The sequence below is a fragment of the Sciurus carolinensis genome, chromosome 15, assembly GCF_902686445.1.
Source record: "Sciurus carolinensis chromosome 15, mSciCar1.2, whole genome shotgun sequence".
Taxonomy (NCBI): Eukaryota; Metazoa; Chordata; class Mammalia; order Rodentia; family Sciuridae; genus Sciurus; species Sciurus carolinensis.
In genome coordinates this window covers 75,146,084-75,152,388 of record NC_062227.1, presented here as the reverse complement: position 1 = coordinate 75,152,388, position 6,305 = coordinate 75,146,084, and the positions used below count along the sequence as shown (strand labels likewise).

Here is a 6,305-nt window from a genome sequence, read left to right as displayed (position 1 = left end):
GAAATTTTCTGCATCAGAATTTGGGGAATAGTCAAAAATCTGTGAACTCAGCCCTATTCATAGAAGTATTGATTTGAAGGAAGTCCTGAGATGAAAAATAAATTTTAAAAAATTGCTGAGGTGATATAACACATCAATTGTTGAGATAAGAATGACACAGTGTTTTTTTGAAAATTTTATTTGTTCTTTTTAGTTATACATGACAGTAAAATGTATTTTGACATATTACACATACATGGAATGTAACTTTCCATTCTTGTGGTTGTTCATAACATGGAGTTACACTGGTCACATATGAACATAGGAAAGTTATGTCCAATCTATTCTACTGTCTTTCCTATTACCAAACCCCCTTCCCTTCATTCCCCTTTGTCTAATCCAATGAACCTCTATTCTTCCTTCTCCCACTGCTTTTTGTATGTTAGTATCTACATATCAGAGGGAACATTTGGCCTTTGGTTTTTTGAGACTGACTTATTTCACTTAGCATGGTAGTCTCCAGTTCCATTCATTTATTGGCAAATGCCATAATTTCATTCTTCTTTATGGCTGAGTAATATTCCAGTGTGTGTGCGTAACACATTATCTTTATCCATTTATCTGTTGAAAGGCATCATGGTAGGTTTCATAGCTAAACTATTGTGAATTGAGCTGCTATGAACATTGATATGGCCACATCACTATAGTATGCTGATTTTAAGTCCTTTGGGTATAGGCCAAGGAGTGGGATAGCTGGGTCAAATGGTGGCTCCATTTCAAGTTTCCTGAGGAATCTCCACACTGCTTTCCATAGTGGCTGCACCAATTTGAAGTTCCACTAGCAATGTATGACTATACCTTTTTCCCCACATTCTCACCAACATTTATTGCTACTTGTACTCTTGATAATTGTCATTCTGACCAGAAGGAGATGAAATCTCAGTGTAGTTCTAATTTGCATTTCTCTAATTGCTAGAGATGTTGACCATTTTTTTCATATATTCGTCAACCATTCATATTTCTTCTGTGAAGTGTGTTCAGTTCCTTTGCCATTTATTGATTGGATTATTTGTTTTCTTGGTGTTGAGTGTTTTGAGCTCTTTCTGTATCCTGGTGATTAATGCTCTATCTGAGGTGCAGGTGGCCAAGATTTCCTCCCTTTCTGTAGGTTCAGGCAGAGCAATTTTAAAATCAGCCCCGGGAGGATTCCCCACGGCACCACCATGAACTCGTCTGCTGGACGCCAAGTCTGTGTTCCTGGTCCTCCCTGCTTGACTGGGGTCATCGCTGACCTAAGTAACAGCCTCAGAGTGAAAATCGGGATGACAGGTTTTCATTACTTAATGCATGGATCATTTGCTTGTGATGCATAAAATCACCACTCACCAAAAGAGAAGTGACTTCCTCTTATAACACAGATGCCCTTCCCAGGTGCCTGGTCCACGCCCCCATCCTCTTCTAAGTCCCAAACGCTCTCACATTGCTCCACACCTCACCTGCAGCAACCATTTCTGCATTCTTGCTCCTGGTGCCTTTGGGTCCTAAGAAACGTCTTCAGCTCGCTTCCTCAGGGAGAGCCTCGGGGCTCGCTGACAGCACACACAGGGGTGAGGCTCAGTTCTCACCCCTGAGTCCCACGGAGTCTCCCAGGCGAGGCGGAAACCTGAGAGGGGAAGGACCCAGCTCAAGGAGGGGACCCTGCTGGCTCCACGTGCCCAGCCCACATGCCTGAGACCAGGCTTCATAGCATGAGAGGGGATCCTTCCGGGGTGTGGGACAGTGACAGACAGTCTCTACCAGATGGCCATGGACAGTCTGTGGAGGTAGATGTGCAAAGAAAACATCCTCCTCACCACTCTCTCCCCTCTGCCTGCACGGGAGGAGCTCAGAGCATCTCTGCCGAGAGGTCCCTCTGGCGAGCCTACACCTGCTGTCCACACGGCAGCCACTGTTGTCCTCCCCAGAAGGACAACAAGAGTTCCTTCAAAGAGGAAATCAGGAAAACATCACTGCTTGCAAATGAAGTTGGTCTCTGCCATTGCCAGGAATCCCAGGGAAAAGGGACTTGGGAAGAGCATCAGATTTTCCCCACCACCATCGATGATGAGGGCTGGGGTCCACTCAGAGGAAGAGCAAGGTCAGCGCTCAGTAACGGCCCCGCGCCAGAGCCAGGCAGGAGTTCTAGACACCTGGAATGCTTCATCCGATTCTGGGCCAAAGCTGGAGAAAATGCACTTTCTCTGCATTGTAGGATCTACTTCCTTCCCAAGATAACAACAAAACCCACTTCAAAAGGAGCTGCCGAGAAGAACTGGCTTACTGCCAATCAAGTCTTTGAACACATTCGGCATTAGGAGCAGCATGACGATGTCACGCTTTGTAAAGTCCGTCCACCCAGCCTGGAGGCAGTGACCGTGGATGTGCAAAAACTGGGTCAGCAAACCTGAAAGGCATGTGACCCTCTAGCACCTCAAACAGGTGATGGGAAACAGGTCTGCGAAAATGGCACACGCTGTATGAGAAGGAAACTGGGGAATGTTCATTTCCTTGTTTAAGCTGTGGTGTCACCATTTCTGGAGGCCTTCTACAGAAGACCTGCCACCCTTGGGCACGTTCAGGGCCAAAGGAGATCAACCTGAGGGAACTACCACAACAAGTGTATTGCTCAGTGCGCAACCTGTGCTCACGCAAGGGCTTTTGCTGACTAATTGCGCATCCTCTAATCAGCCCTAGGATTCAGTGCTGTAATTATCTCCCTTTTCAGATACGGAGACAGTGTCCCGGGGTTAGTGTGAACCAAGGATACTTACACCTGGAACCTGAAGGTATCAGAAGACATGAAGGCTAGCGTGGCTGCCAACCTGACTGCACTGAGAGTCACCCAGGAGACTGGTAAGCCACTTCCGAACCCACAGGGATACCTCTTTCAGGTTGGCCTGAAAGTGGGCGGCACCATCCATTAAGCTGGGGACCAGAAAGAACAAAAGCAGAGGTGCTGGCACACGAAGACACTTCCTGCGCAGGGGCGTCCTTTATTTATTTATTTTTTTGGGGGGGGTCGGGGGTCACCATTGGGTGTGGACATCAGACTCCAGATTCTTCAGCCTTGGTGCACAGACTTGCACCAGGGACTTGTCAGGGACTGGCAGGCCTTCTCCTCAGACTGCTACACCATGGATCCCTCTTGTCCTGAGGCTCCCAGCTTCCTGGACTGAGTGGCGACTGGTTTCCCAGCTCTGCAGCCTGCCGGTGGCCATTGTGAAGCTACCTCGTGTCTGACCCTAGCGCCATGCTGCTGAATCCTATGTATACACATCTAACAAGAAGACCTTGGGCTGGGGTTGTGGCTCAGTGGTAGAGGACATGCCTACCCTATGTGAGGCACTGGACTCGACTCTTAGGGCCATATTAAAATAAAAATAAATAAAATAAAAAGCATTGTGTCCATCTACAGCTAAATATATATATATTTTTAATATGCATATATATTTATATATATATTATATATATATATGTATATATTTATTTAAAAAGAAAGACCTGGGTTATGCTGGGATGGGGCTGGTTGGGCAAGACTGAAATCCAGGGAGCCCGGGACTCTGTCGTGGCCTAGAGCTGCCACCCATGGGCAGAAATTCTTCAAAGAATTCTGTTTATATGCATTACATATAATGTATATAAAATATATAATGTGATACACACATGCACACGTGTGTTTATGTGTGCGTGTGTGTTTATCCTACTGGTTTTATCCTCTGGAAAACCCTGATTAAAGACATAACAGAAAAGCAAGAAAATACCAGTAAATTGTGTCACATCACCTCAGTATTAACTGAAAAAAAAAACCATTCAAATGATTAAAGCATTTCATGTATTCCATATAATATTTCTCAACAAATTACGTTTCACATACAAATAGACACATAAAGCAGACTAGCAACATGACAAGTGGTAAAGGTTCTCGTGACCTGTGGCTTTGGCCAGGCTCTGCTCCCCAGTTACTCAACACCCCCCGTGGGGTTTCTGTGGAGATGTTCTGTAGTGACTGAAGTCTGTGGCAAGGGAGATGCTCCTGGATAGCCAGGCAAGCCCAACTGTCCCCTGGAAGAACTTCAGAGCAGAACGAGGTGTTCTGCCCAGGGATGGCAGCTCCAGCCCCCTGGAGACCCCCAGGCTCCCTGGGGACCTCAGACCTGCCTCTCCAGCCCATCCCAGCCTAGCTCAGCTCCTGCTCGTTCTGCTTCTCTGACTGACGTGGCTCCCGAGACGCTGACTGTTCTTATTAGGAAGGAGTGAACTGATGGTGTGCTACATGCATAAAGGCAATACCACCATCCGAATGTTTAAGTGGTTTCAAACTTCTCCTTGCATTCTTGTTTACATATGAGCAAGGACTCGGAAAATCATTTTGCTAAGCCAAAGTAAACTTCAAATTTAAATTTCATTTGTGTTATTCTGAACAAATTCTGAAGAGTGGTGTCTTAAAAAGTAGGCTGAGAGAAACAGAAAGGAAGAGTGGGGGGAGGGGGAGGGGGAAAGAGAGAGAGAGAGAGAGAGAGAGAAAGAGAGAGAGATACTCCCTCTCTCTGATTTAAAGTATAATTCAAACACACACATACAGGTTAGAAGGTACCTCCCTAAACCCATGGATATGTCCATCCTGAACATCTCTCAGCTCTGTGACCTTGAACGTCTCTCAACTTCTCTGCATCTCAGGCTACTCCTCTGAAAACTCAGGATACAAATGGCACCTGCCTGATGGGACTACTGTGGTGAATGCCAGTGGATTTCTCTAAGGTGCTTAGGATAGGATCCTGCACAAGGGAAGCTGGCATGGACTTCACAAAGCAGGTGGAGCTAGAAAGACTTGACGAGGCAAGGAGCGGGAGACACACTCCTGAATAATGGGGACACCAGTTTGAGCCAAGCTTGGAGGCAGAGGAAGGGAAAGCTTGCTATATCCACCCTGGCTAGACCAGCCTGCCTGCCACGGGTGGTCCTTCTTGGCCTCCCTGGAAAAGATGAGGACCAGGATGTAAGCCAAGCGATCTGGCGCCTACCTCTAAAATGTCATGCTTCAGATGCTTTACACACTGTGTGTTGATTTTCAAAAGGATTTTGTGGTTAAACAATCTTGGAAAACAGTGAAATGCACACCAGGTTTCTTTAAGCAGGACCCCCAACAACTTGAAGCAGCTAACACGCCACCACAGGGCATCACAGGCAGCCGTTCCCGAGCAGAGGTGGGACCCTCGCGCCCCAGAGCACCCAGGCCGTGCGTGGAGGTGCTCACCGGCAGGAGTTGCCGAGTCAGCTCTGCTTTCTGGATTCCTGAAGACCTGGCCTGTGGGGCCCAGCTGACGAGGAGAGACTGTCCCTCTCAGAAAGAGCCCACTCTTAAGAAAACAAACGACTCACCTGGGAACCCACCTTTGATGTGGAAACCAACCTCTCCAGAGCCCACAAGGACAATCCCATCCTCTGCCCTAACATCCTGGCCAGTACCAGGCAAGAGAGTCACTGTTCCCAAGACCACAGTAGTTGCCCAAATGCACCAGTGCCGACCCTGCTTGGCCCGCCTGGCTTTCTTTCCAAAGAGCACTTCTCTTTTGTGAATTAAATTACCCCCTACTATTTATTGTGAGCCAATTAAAACAAATATTTTACTTTGGAAAAGAAAACGTACTTTCCCCCTAGACCCGTGCCAGCTTCCGTCTCTCACCTTGTCCCACACCGTGTGATCAACTGCCATCTTTATCTGCAGTTGGAAAAGACATGAGGGAATGAATGACTCACCGTCCCTCCAGCAATTTTTTAGGTCAAGAGGATACGAGTTATGGCCCGCCTCCACACAAGGTGACTCTGGATGGACCTCTGAATAGGAACTGTAGTGATCTTTGCTCAAAAGTAAAGAAGTCAATCATAGGGTTTGACCAAGACTCACTAGTTCCAGGTCCAAGTGAAGAGGCACTGATAAAACTGATGGTTGCTGATGAACAAGTAGGAGCCAGGGGTGGGAGACAGAAAGACAGTGGTGACAACTTCTAAAGTTACTTTACAAGCTGAGAGAAGGGGCGTCCCTGGAGGCCATGCAAACCAGCTGCTACTTGTGTGAGCTCTGCTTGGATCCCAGCATCCTTTTATGCAAAATTCCAGGTTTGGAACACGCGGCATTTCAAATTAGATGTCTTGTTCTGTCATTAAATATGGAGCTCAATACTGAATCCCTTAACCAGGCCATTTTTCCAATACGGAAAATAGATGCTCAAGCATTAAAGGATTGTAACAAGCCTACTAAAGAAGTATGATCCTTGTGCAAAGAAAAA

The 6,305-nt window shown here is 46.8% G+C and overlaps 1 long non-coding RNA gene across 5 annotated transcripts in view; it reads right to left on the bottom strand.

The window, feature by feature from the left end:
- The window catches only part of LOC124965218 (uncharacterized), an 84,654-nt gene that overhangs the window by 52,870 nt on the left and 25,479 nt on the right, over positions 1-6,305 (bottom strand). The window lies entirely within an intron of this gene.